This window comes from Petaurus breviceps, unplaced genomic scaffold (assembly GCF_028583685.1).
Source record: "Petaurus breviceps papuanus isolate PSGF00001 unplaced genomic scaffold, PetGlider_PUasm1.0 90881, whole genome shotgun sequence".
NCBI classification, from domain to species: domain Eukaryota; kingdom Metazoa; phylum Chordata; class Mammalia; order Diprotodontia; family Petauridae; genus Petaurus; species Petaurus breviceps.
Genome location: NW_027187369.1, coordinates 17,785,298 through 17,798,687, shown reverse-complemented (window position 1 = coordinate 17,798,687; position 13,390 = coordinate 17,785,298).

Below are 13,390 nucleotides of genomic sequence, written 5' to 3'. Positions count from 1 at the left end.
CAAACCGGTGAAGTCAAATCAATGGAGCAATGCAAGTGGAATATTTACAGGTCAATCGAGTGTACAGCTTTAAAGACTTAGTGCCCTTTGGCAAATATATGTGCTGGTCGTTTTTTGCTCTGTGGTGAAGTGCTGGAACTGGACCAGAAGGAAATCTGAGATAGGGAAACTTGAAATCATGTAGGCAGTAATCAAGTCTACCTGCTCTTCTATGGATTGTGTGATTGTGTCTGCCACATTGCTTTTCTATCTAGTTCACCAAGAAAACAACACTGCCAGAGGCATCACAAAAGGTAGTGAAAAGAGGCTTTGCCTAAGGCAGCAGACAGAGATTTGGAAAGGGAAAAACTGTAACCTGTATATCCAGCAAACAGGAAGCCAGCAGCCAATGCTACTGCCCATTTCAGTACATTTGTTTTTATAAACTTCTTCAATTACTTACGTATCACAAATCACAATTCTGTGGTATTTGCTTAAGTGCATTTAGTCAGTGCTGTTCACCCTGGCTGCCCAAACTGCTAATAATATCTCCAAAGACAGATAAATCCAATGGTAGAAATCACCTCATGAATGTATTTTTTGTCATATGCTTTGTATCTCTCAAGTCCCTTTCACCTCTAATATTCTGTGACTATTTCTGTCACTAAAATGATTAAATCAGGTGCTCTGGGCCATTATATAGAAATAATTTCTAGTTAAAATCTTTTCTGTAAGTCATTCATTTAGTAAATCCACAAATAGTCAGTGATTGCTATATGCAAAGTTCTTCCTTGCCCCCTTTCTATTCCACCTCCCCCCAAAGCATATAAATATCTGAAATCTTATAGTGAGCCTCTAAGATGCAGAAATAGATTTTGCACCCTGTTACAATCCCCAGCAAGAAGAGTACTGGACTTGGAATCAAGATGACCTGGGTTCAAATCCTGCTTTGCGCACTGATTGTGGGACCCTGGGCAAGTTATTTAACTCCTTGGAGCCTCAGTTCTCTCAATGGCAAAATAGAGATAATAATAGTATCTACATTCTCATTACTGAGAGGGCCAAATAAGCTAATTCATGTAAAGTATTTTGTAAACCTAAAAGTGCTATCCAATTGTGAGCCATTTATCATCTTCCTCCTCCTCCTCCTCCAAGCTACTGTTGTGTTTAGCATCTCATGTACCTGTCTACTTCTGGTAATGATAAATAGAGGGTCATTTTTCATAGAGGAAAATGACTCCCATGAATGAATGGACAAAAGTTGGATAATTAAAGGGAAGAGAAAATTGAATAGTCAATTTCTGTAATTAGGCCGCTGATGAACAACTCTCAGGGCTGCCTGGACCCTCTTTACTGCCTCTCTGGTTTCATATGCTGTGCTTATTCAATTCAATGGCCCAAAGGATCTTGTCTATTCAAAGCCCAGAACTTAATACAGGGATCATAATTTACTGCTAAGATTCTTAATGCCTAGGGACCATTTAACGTATGGTTACGTTTTGTGTCTAAAAATATGGGGCAAACTGTTAGCAGTTTCTTCATGCCATTAGTCCTGTGGCAAGGCACTGACAGGATGTGCATGAAGAACCTCAATTACTTTACCGAAATTATCTGTATTTGCTTTAAATTTGTGATCATTCACTATAAGTACTTGGTTGCCAAAATTGCCCTCTGTTGTTATGGCCTTTGAGAACCCAGGGTCACCTGCATACACTGGCAGGGCAACAGAGGAAAATGTGCATGGAAGTTACTTAATTTGGTAGTATTCCATTATTATTTTATTTATTTACTGGCACTAAACAAGCCTGAAAAACAATAAATATTTATCAAAATTTTTATTATGTACAAGGTCCTGTGGTTCCTGCCCTCTAGGGGCTGAAGACTGAGTTGGGTAAATAGTACAAAGATATAAAAATATGGATAAATGCTAAATAACTCATTTTCAGGTTAAATGGGTAGAACAGGACATGAATGCTAAAGGAACCTTGCTTAGAGCTAAGGCATTCAGAGTAAATCCAGTAGAAATGGGTGGAACTGGAGGTTGGGGTTTGAAATGAAATTTATTTTCATTCCACAAGCATTTCTTAAGCTCCACTGCTGCACCCAACACTATACTAGGGCCTGGGGCTATAGAAAAAAAAGCAGAACAAGCTCTACCTTCTGGTATTTTACCTTCTATGGTGGTGGCGGTGGGGGGGGGTGGTAAATACATGAATCATAGATTTCAAATGGGAAGGAATCTTAGAAGTCTTTTAGTCCAAATCTATCTTTTCACAGATGAGGAAACTGAGGCCCTGAGAGGTTAAGGGACTTGTCCAACATCACACAGGTAGTGTGATTCAAACTCAAAGACTTTCACTCCAAATCTAGAGCTCTTTTCAATGCAGATACGGAAATACAAAAAGAGATACACTAATAAGAGATACACTGGATGAAGTAGTGAAATTCTGGTATATTCAACTCTCCATTCCCCTTTGTAGATCTAGATCCATTGACTAAGGAAAGAAAGAAAGAAAATGAAGTTATTATAGGAAAGGAAATCTTTGATCCAAATTTCCTTGTATAAACATACCAGATCTATAAACTTCCCAGAATGGCTGCTGCTTAGAATAGGATTCTAAACCTGTTAGTTCAGAAGCTCCACCGTTTTTGGCAATATCAAAAAATGCCCTTCTAATAGGTCAAGAGACAGTAATTGGGCATTTGCAGTGAATGTCAAGCTGAAAGGGGCCTATGAAGGCAATAAAGGTATAGGGAGGAAGAAAAAGGGAGTGACTGGAAAGTAACAGTGTCTGCAATCTGCCCAGAGCCATGCAAAGGGGTGAACAATAGAGCCTAGTCCCAGCAAATAAGAGAAAGGGCAAGCTCATCTCTAACAATAGCATGCATTTTATTACAGGGTGCTTTAGGATGACAAAGTGCTTTAGAGACACTATCTCAGTCAATCTTTCCTATTACCAGGTGAGGCAGGTTGTACAAGATTTTTTTCTCTTGTGTGTTTGTTGTATTTTTGCCTAGCCAGTGCTCACGTGGCAAGATATTTTGGGGTTTATTGGCTAGATTTCTTTCTTAAGTACCATGTGTTAAACTCAAATCACTCTGGGTTTCACTCTCATAGACTGGCCAACAATAGGTCCCAGCCTAAGTCCACGGGGTCACAGTTTGGGCTTAGAGTGAATGTAAATAGCAATTGTTTAGGCTTAGGCCAGAAACCCTGACAGTTCTCCCCTCCCAGACTGAATTTTTTTTTACTAGGCAAGAAGCCTTTCCTTGCTTCATTTCTTACCTTCCTTTAATCACTGAATGAGCATTGCCTCAGTCAAACTGAGACCTGGGAAAGACCTTAACTTTAAAAGGCCACTGTCTTCCACTACACTGCGGCCATCTCCAGTTATTGTGATGGATTTCTGGCCACTGGACCCAGATGGCTCTGGAGGAGAAAGTGAGGCTGGTGACTTTGCACAGCTTTCCCTCATTTAAATCCAATTCATTTGCAAGTCATGGCACCACCTTTCTGATGCCCTGGTCCTCTTTGAGAAGGAAGTATAAACCATAGCTCAACAATTCAGAGGAGGCCAGCACAGGGGCCCAGAGAACAGCTGACCTGGCAGGTGATCATGGCTATTTTGAAGCTTCCAATTTTATACAGGTGTTTTTGCTAACTAGGTGCTAAATTCAATTGCTTCTACACTAGGAAGGAATGCAAAGCCTATCTGGTCTGATCAATTTGATCACCCTGGGGCATTTATGGTTCAGCTGATTTGCTTGGGGGGGGGGTGCTGCAGAGCTGGTTGTTCCTAATGGCAATGAAATTGCATGGCAAGTATTATGACCTCATTATTATGAATGAGTAAACTGAGGCTTAGGGAGGTTAAGTGACTGCTACATGGCAGAGCTAAGACTAGGACTCAGAAGTCCATATGCCAAAGTCAGTGTCCTCCCCAGTCTAAAGACACTGTCACAAATAGTACCTGACAAAGGCCTCTGTGGCCAGGCTGCCTTCCAGCACACAGTAGGAGTTTGGATAGTATATGCTTTGCCTGTGTAGTCACTGCTTTCAATAGGTTTATGTTTACACATAGACTCTGCTTTGAATTTTTGAAAGACCTATTTTTAAGAAATGGCTTAATTAATATTTTTTGTTGTCACATCATTTTTCTTTCCCACTAAGTTCTCCTCCTCCCACTTCCCAGAGAGTTATTAGAATAAAAATGAAGAGTGGAAAATAGAAAAGCCAACATAGAAAAAAACATTTTTTAAAGAAAAGACAAACTAGTTTAACAAAACTAACACATCAAACACATTTGACATTATATGCTGTGTTCCACATTTCATAATCCTCCACTTCTGCAAAGAAGGGACAGCAGTGTATTTTCAAATCTAATCCTTGGAGCCCAACACAGAAAGGGCTATTTCTTTTCTTTTCTTTTTTTGTATTAATGGATTTTTATTGATGTCTATTATTTTTACATTGCCTGAATTCCCCCTATTATCCCTCTCCTACCTCCTCCCAAAGACTCATCCTTTATCACAAGAATTTTTTTAAAAGAAAAAGAGGAAAGGGAGGGATCAACAAAACCAGTTAATACAGTGAAAAAAAAATTTGATGCTATTAGTCAAAGTCAAACAGCTGTGCAAAACCTCAAATGGGCATGCCTCACTCACCCCTCACACACATACCTCATCCCTTACACCTATGAACAGAAACAGGAGGAGGTGACTTCTCTTAACTCTTCTGTGGGGCTGTTTGTTTTTTATAATTAGAGAAAGACCTATTCCAAGAAGGACAGAATGATATCTTCAAAGCATTTAGTAGAGTACCTGGCACATAGTAGGCATGTAATAAATGTTTAGTCCTTTCCCCTATTTTCAAACATTCCTCAAGGTGTCATGGGAAGAGATCCAGATTTGGCAGATATAGATTCAAATGTCACCTCTGGATGAGCCCAGGAAAACTGCTTTCTCTTTCTCTGGACCTACTTAATCATCTTTGTGGCAGGCTTATGCTCCAAATCCCAGAACCACCATTTTTCTTTCAAGAGAATCCCTACATTGCACTGCCATGAGAAGAGTATGGCTATAGAAAGAAGTACTCCAACTTATTTTACACGGCACCAAGACCCAGATCCTCCCCAGCGTATAATCACACAGCTCTAGGTCATTGTCCCCAATGAGGAGCATCTCCTGGCTATCAATGAATCAGATTGGGGGGGGATTTATGGCAAGTTAGTAGCCATGGGGTCATGTAGTGACCTGAGAAGCAACATAGTATAGTAGACAAGACATCAACTTTGGATCAGAAAGTCACAGGTTTAACACAAGAATGGACTTCAGAGGTCATCTAGTTCAGAAATATTAAATACACCACTATGCGCCATATGTGGCCCACAAAACTCTCAAGTGCTGAGCAAACTGAAGTGAAATGTACCCTCTAACTTAAAAACAGATTTACTTCTGTGTTTTGATTTTTATTTCACTGGTACTTCCCAATAATTCTCCTACCCTAGAGTCATCACTCATAACCAATGAATACATTGGCCAATGAATGAGTTTAAAAGTGGAAAGGCAGAACAAGACATAGGGGAACAGATGACCATGATGAGAGAGGGGGAATTTCCAAGTTCAAAATCAAAGAGGTGGCATAGTCATGGATAATGGTGAGATCTAAGGTATCTTTGTGGGTGGCTAAGGAATCTGAAGGATCATTACAGTTGAGGAGACTAGTGAACTTGGGGACCAGGGTGTTTAAAGGGACCTCAGAATGCATAAGGAATTCCCCAAGTATGAGGGCTATGAGCTGAGTACAGAAGAGAAGCTGTGAGTATACTCCACATGGACCAAAAGAGGTAATAATGTATTATCTTATCTTAGCATGGTACCTGGAACATTGTTTTTTGTTGTTGTTGTTGTTTTTTAAGCAATCAGGCTTAAGTAACTTGCTCAAGGTTACATGGCCAGTTATTTCTGGGTGTGGTGCTGAGTGTCTGAGCCCAGGATTCGATCTCCAGGTCTATTGCAACACTGGAGCCGGAGCTCTTACTCGCTGAGCCACGTGGCCGCCCCTACCTGGAACATTGTTGGTGCTATAAAATGATTATTCCCTTCCCTTCCCCTGTAATCCAGGTACTGAACTCCCAGAGAAAGGAGAGAAAGTGCCCACGTTGCTGAGAGATCATAATGATTAAGTGATTCAAGAACCTGTTCAGCCTTTGTTCACACCCACTGAATGATTACTGAGATATGTTCATATTGGGTTAAGGTATTTGGACTCAGTATCTAGTCACTTACTTTAAGTGGAATATGGTAACCATCTAGGAGAGCTAACTGAACCCCTTACACTATACTAGGTTTCCTCAAAAAAACCTCAGGCCTTTCAGCTCCAATTTCCCAGTTAATCTGACCAGCCAACATTTTCTTGCTATGTTTTTTTTGAAGATTCATGCAAGTATTTATCCTATTCAGAAGCAGGGTTTGCCCTTAAGCAAAACACAGGAGCCAGAAAGATCATGGAAACTTCAGAGTGGCAGCAAGGAGTCAAGAACCATTTCCAGCCTTGTTTATTACACTGTGTTTGGGCTATTTCTGTTTCTGTCTTGACTCTCACCAAAGCAAAGATCACAACATTTTTTTTCCTTCAAGCACGTTTCTGTGATAATGCTTTTCTGCCATATAGTCAAGTTCATGGGGCAATGAGATGTGTTCATTTGTTTTAAACCAGAGATAGTAGGATATAGGAAGGCAAATGGCCACAAACATCGTTGGCCTTAGCTGAATAATTCAATTAAATTTAACTCAACAAACATTTAGTGAGTACAGTTTAGGTTCAAGACACAGTACTAAGTGCTTTGAGAGATACAATGGGGGAAATACAGTGCAGTATCTTAAAGAGAGGGAGACTGGATTTGGAGTCAAAGGACCTTAGATTGAATCTCATCTTTTCTATCTAATACATATATAAACTGAGGCAAGTCACATCAACTTTCTGGTAAACGTTCCTTATTTGAAAAATGAGTGGAAGAGGGTGAAGTAGGTGAACTCTAAGGCTCCTTCTAATAATAATAAATAGCATTTATATTGGGTTTTAAGCTTTTCAAGGGAATTTACAAATATCATTTTATTTGCTCTTCACAACAACTCTGTGAGGTAATTGCTATTATTATCCCCATTTTACAGATGAAGAAACAGAGGCTCAGAGAGGTTAAGTGACTTGCCCAAGTGTCTAAGGCTATATTTGAACTCAGGTCTTCCTGATTCTGGGTCCAGTGTTCTCTTCCCTGAGTTATATAGCTGCCCTCTCCCTCAAAAAGCTGACAGTCTAAAAAGGGAGAAGAGTAGTAATAATCATTATTATAATTATAGCTAACATCTATAGAGTGGTTACTATGTGCCAGGTGCCATGGTAAGTGCTTAACAATTATTATGTCATTTTATCCTCACAACAAGCCTGGGATGTAGGTGCTATTCTTATCCCCATTTTATAGATAAGGAATAGTCTAGTGTCACACAGCTAGAAAGTGTCTGAGGTCCCATTTGAATTCATTTTCCCAACTTCAAGCCCAGAGCCATAGAGCTGCCTTCACCCTCAAGAAGCTTACATTAAAGAAAAAGAGACTAAGACATAGATACTAGAAAGTAGAACAAGAAAGTGCTAGGAGACAAAGGACTCATTTCTAAAATATACAGACAATTGAGTCAAATTTATAAGAATACAAGTCATTCCCCAATTGATAAATGGTCAAAGGATATGAACAGGCAGTTTTCAGAGAAAGAAATTGAAGCTATCCATAAGCACATAAAGAAATGCTCTAATTCACTATTGATTAGAGAAATGCAAATCAAAACAACTCTGAGGTACCACATCTCTCCAGTCAGATTGGCTAAGATGACAAAACAGGAAAATGACAAATGCTGGAGAGGATGTGGGCAGATTAGAACACTAATGCATTGCTGGTGGAGTTGTGAACTGATCCAGCCTTTCTGGAGAGCAATCTGGATCTATGCCCAAAGGGCTATAAATACTTTCATATCCTTTGACCCAGCAATACCACTCCTAGGGTTATATCCCAAAGAGATCATAGAAATGGGAAAAAGACCCATATGTATAAAATGTTTATGGCAGCTCTTTTTGTGGTAGCAAAGAATTGGAAATTAAGGGGGTGCCCATCAATTGGGGAATGGCTGAACAAGTTGTGGTATATGCATGTTATGGAATACTATTGTGCTATAAGAAATGAGGAGCAGATGTTCTTCATATTTACCTGGAGAGGCTTATATGAAATGATGCTGAGTGAGAAGAGCAGAACCAGGAGAAATTTGTATACAATTACAGACAAAACATATGTGTGATGACCAACTTTGATATACTGGACTCTTTTCAGCAATGCAGTGATATAAGTCAATCCCAAAAGACTCATGATGGAGAGAAATATGTGCATCCAGAGAAAGAACTAAGTTTATATCCAGGTGGAAGCAAAATACCTGATCTTTTTCCTTCTCTTATTTGGTTTTATGTCCTCTTTACCATTTTTCATTCCAGCTGGTACAATCCATCCTTATAACCTGACTAATGTATAATGTGAAAGTATTTACAGATCCTATACTTGACTGTAAGCTGCCATGGGGGGGGCAGGGGAGGGAGGGGGACCAAATGTGAAACTCAAGGAATTGTGGAATTGAATCCTGTAAACTAAAAGGAAACAAACATAATAAAAAAAAAGATAAAAAAAATTCATGGAGCTTTGAAATGGAGGTTCAGGTTCCCAAGTAATAGGGAGGGGGCCAGTGCCACTGGATCTCAGAATATGTGAATGAAAAGAAAGTCCAAGAGCAATGGAAAGATAGGAAGGAGCCAGGTTATGAAGGCCAAAGGATTTTCTAGATTGTGGATAGGAAAGACAGCTGAGTGGAAGCTAGGTGGCACTGCAGTAAATAACAGCACTTGGCTGAGAATTAGAAACACCTCTTCATGAATTCAAATCAAGCCTCAGACACTTACTGTGCGACCCTGGGCAAGTAACTTCACCCTGTCTGCTTTAGTTCCTCATCTATAAAATGAGCAGGATGGAGAAGGAAATGACAACCCACTCCAGTATCTTTGCTAAGAAAACCACCCAAAAAGCAATCACAAAGAATCAGACACAATTGAAACGACTAAACAACAATATAATAGTGTGTGTGTGATCACACCTGCATTTTAGCAAGATTAATTTGACAACTGGATAAAGGATGGGCTGGAGTGGGGAGAGAGATGAGGTAGGGAGGTCTATAAGCAGGTTACCGCCATAGGCCAGGAAGGAGGTGCTGAGGTCCAGAAGCACCAGTGTCAGAGGAAAGGAAGAGGGGCATTTGAGAGATGTTACAAAGGTAAAAGTGACAGTACTTGACAATTGATTAAAGCAGAAACTTTAAATTAAACTGGACACAGAAGAGACCTCCAGATGCCAACTGAAGTGGCTGATGGCCCAGGCTATTTGGAGCTGGAGCCTATGGCAGAGAAGACTGGAACAATTCCAGAGGCTGAGATCTCCTATGTTAGCACAGGTGACTGGCTTTACAACACTATCAATCACCCACTCTCAGAGCCTGGGAGGTGGGACCAGAGACTATAAGGTTTCCATCACTTAAAAGGATCAACCTGAGGGGGGAAAAAATCATTTTTCATTTGAAAAAAAATATGTTGGGACTTTTTTAAAAGTCCACTTTGGTTCAGGTTCCCTGTTGAACCAAGAAGTCCAGGTTTTTAAAGAACATACTACAAGGAATGGCTTAAGGAAGGAATGAAGCTCAAGGAACTGTCTCCTTGGATGTTAAGCTAATGGTTCCTACAGCTATGAACACAGAGTATCAGAATAAAGGAGAATACATATTAAAAAATATTCTGCATTAGGCCAAAACGTAGCACATATTGTATCTATCTCTCTCCAGTGTGGATGCTAGAACAAAGATCTCTCTAAACAACACTTTATTCTTTTAACATTCTAGCCCCAAGTCAGCTATGAAAGTATTTATGTGGAAGTGCAACATCCAGGCAAGTGGAATCATGATCAAGTTGCCAACAGTCATTCAATAGCGCTTTAAGGTTTAAAATTCTTATATAGTATTATACTTCTTGGAGTTGTCAACAAGCATTTATTAAGTGCTTACTATTTGCCAAGCACTGGGCTATTTGACAGGGATATAAATAGAAGTAGGAAGAAAGACCATCCCTGCCCTCAAGTGGATTACATTTTAAGGGAGGAAGATAATACATAAAAGAGACTTGAAAAGTTCTTGGGGGGGGGGGTTAGGGAGGAAGAATCAGGAATGGAAGAAGGAAGACATTGACGTGAGTATGAAATGCCCAGGATAGACAAGCACAAATGCGTTGTGATCTGCATCATTCAAGGGAATGCCCACACTAATGGAGCTAGAGATTCGCTGGGACATTGAAGTATTTTTTAAACTTTTTTTTTTAATCCTAAATTTAAACTTCATGCCCACCCCACCCCCCAAAAAGCACTTCCTCATGCACAACAGAAGACAAAAAGAGGATTGATTTTTGCTTGGTTTCTTCTAGCTTTCAGAGAATCCATTTCTTGGGTAAAGTTTACCACTTTTTATTTTCCTTCCAATACTTTCCTCCAGAGCTTTATTTCACATTTTGTCTCCTCCTTCATTTCTTTTAGGTATTTACACAATGTTTCTGGAAAATACATTTTTTCTTTGAGTTTCTGTTTGCAGTTGTTAGTCAGTGGCTCCTTTCAAGGGGATATATATGTGTGTGCATGTGTGTATGTATATATATACACACATATGTGTGTACATACACGCACATATAGATGTGTATATATTTATACATGCACTTATATGTGTGTATATTATATGTATACATGCATAAATTACATATGTGTGTAATATAGTCATATTAATCAATGTTTTATTTATCTTTCCAGTTTTAGAGCTAAAATTGAGGCTTTGGGCCACAGTCAGGCTCTTTCCCCTTATATGCCTTGGGTAAGGGTACTCAGTCCTGGGTTCCTGGGGTGACCTCCACTTCCAGGGGTTAGGGCCTTCTGGATATTTGCAGTTTAGAGTGTAGGATCATCATTACCCTTTCTGGCATCTCAGAACAGAGTGTTAGGGACCTCGCAACTTCTGAACTTAGAGTATTGTGGTAACAGGCTACCTGGTGCTACACTGTGCACTAGTCACTGCCTACTACAGTATCCTGAGGCTTCCAAGGTCCCCTACCTGGGGCTTTCTGACCAGACTAAGGGTTTCTCAGAGTAACCTAACACTCTGAAATTGCTGCCTTGAGGAAAAGTAGAGACTGGGACGCAGAGCTTCAGAGGCTACACATGTCCTGCTTTTGGTTGAGGTGACACTGGTTTTGCCAGTGGTTTTCCTACTGCCAGAAGCCTTCTGACTTTTTGTGGCAGTTCTGAGGTAGAAGAAGTCACTCAGGGTAGTTTCTTTTTTTAACTTTTTTTTTTGGTCTTTATTAATTAGTTTGTTTACTTTTAGTTTACAAGATTCAGTTTTACAATCCCTTGAGTTTCAAATTTTCTCCCCCTCCTTCTACTCCCCACCCCCCTCACCATGGTGGCATACAATCAAGTATAGGATCTGCAAATACTATCACATTAGACATTAGTCAGGTTATAAAGAAGGATTGTAATGGATGGAATGAACAATGGGAAAGAGGAAACAAAACCAAACAAGAAAAAGAAATAGTGCAGGTAGTTTGCTACAATCTGCATTCAAACTCTGTTCTTTCCAGTTCTTTCTCTGAATGTAGAGATTTCTCTCCATTATGAGTCTTTTGGAGTTGTCTTATAACCCTGTATTACTGAGAAGAGTCCAGTCTATCAAAGTCGGTCGTCACACATACATATTGTCTGTAATTCTCACTGTAGTTTCTTTTTTTTAATTTTTTTTTCTTTTTGGAGGGCAATTGGGGTTAAGTGACTTGTCCAAGGTCACACAGCTAGTTTTTGTGTTAAGTGTCTGAGGCCACATTTGAACTCAGGTCCTCCTGACTCCAGGGCCAGTGCTCTATTCACTGCACCACCTAGCCATCCCTTCACTGTAGTTTCTAACTGTATTTCTTGATCATTATTCAGTCTGGTGTGAACTTCAAGGTTTTGTTGGCCTTAAGCTGCTTCCTCATCTGCAAAATGAGGATAATAATAGCACTTTCATCACAGAATTATTGTGAGGACCAAAGGAGATAACACTTGTAAGGAACTTGGTTAATCTTATTAAAAAGGTACATAAGTGTTAGCAATGATGATGTAAAATGTGAGTAGTCTGCTTTCAGTTTAGGCACACATTTTGGCAGGAAGTCAAGTATTTTCTTCACAACAGCCCTGTGAGGTAGGTAGGAAAATATTATCCCCATTTTATAGATGAAGAAACTGAGGCTCAGAGAGGTTAAGTGAGTTGCTCCAGGTGACAAAAATAGTCTGAGTCAAGATATAAACCCATATTTCTCCTGACTCCAAGCCAAGGGAGTGATACCACTTTTCAATACTGTCATCCATGGGAATCCTATGTAAATAGTTGCATTCCAGTGTCAGAACAAGAAAACAGGCTCATGTCTCTCTCCCTTTCTATCCACCTCTACCACCACCCCCACCCAAATGTCAGTTTTCTCATTAGTTTGACAGTGTAAGTCAGTGCTCATGAAAGACTAATGATGAGGATAATAATAACTGAGGTTTCTATATGGTTTTAAGAGGTATAAAATGATTTACATACACATCTCAAATGAGTTTCATAATAGTCCTGGCAGTTACTGTTATTTTAATTAATTAATTAATTAATTTTGCTTTAAAAATATTTTTAACATTTGTTTTTAAAACTTTGGTTTCCATAATCTTTTCCTTCTTCCCTCCTCACCAACCTCAACTGGGAAGACAAGCAACTCAATATAGGTTGTACATGTGTAGTTACTCAAAACGTTTCCATAGTAGTAATACTGTGAAAGACTAAGTATATTTCCCTCCATCCTATCTGAACACCCACTTATTCTATTTTCTACTTTGACCTTGTCCCTTTTCAAAAGTGTTTCCTTATAACTACCCTCTCCACCAATCTGCCCTCCCTTTTATCATTCCCCCTCTTATCCCCTTCCCCCCTACTTTCCTGTATGGTAAGATACCCAATTGAGTATGTATGTTATTCCCTGCTTAAGCCAAATACAACGTGAGTAAGGTTGACCCTTTCAAGTTCCTGCTCTTCCGCTCCATGGTAACAGTTTTTTCTTGACTCTTTTATATGAAATAATTTACCCTATTTTATCTCTCCCTTTCTCCTTCTCCCAATATATTCCTCTCTCACCTCTTAATTTTATTTTTTACATATTCAAATCATCCTGTGCCCTCTATGTATACATGTACACACATATACATAGTCACATATATATTTATAT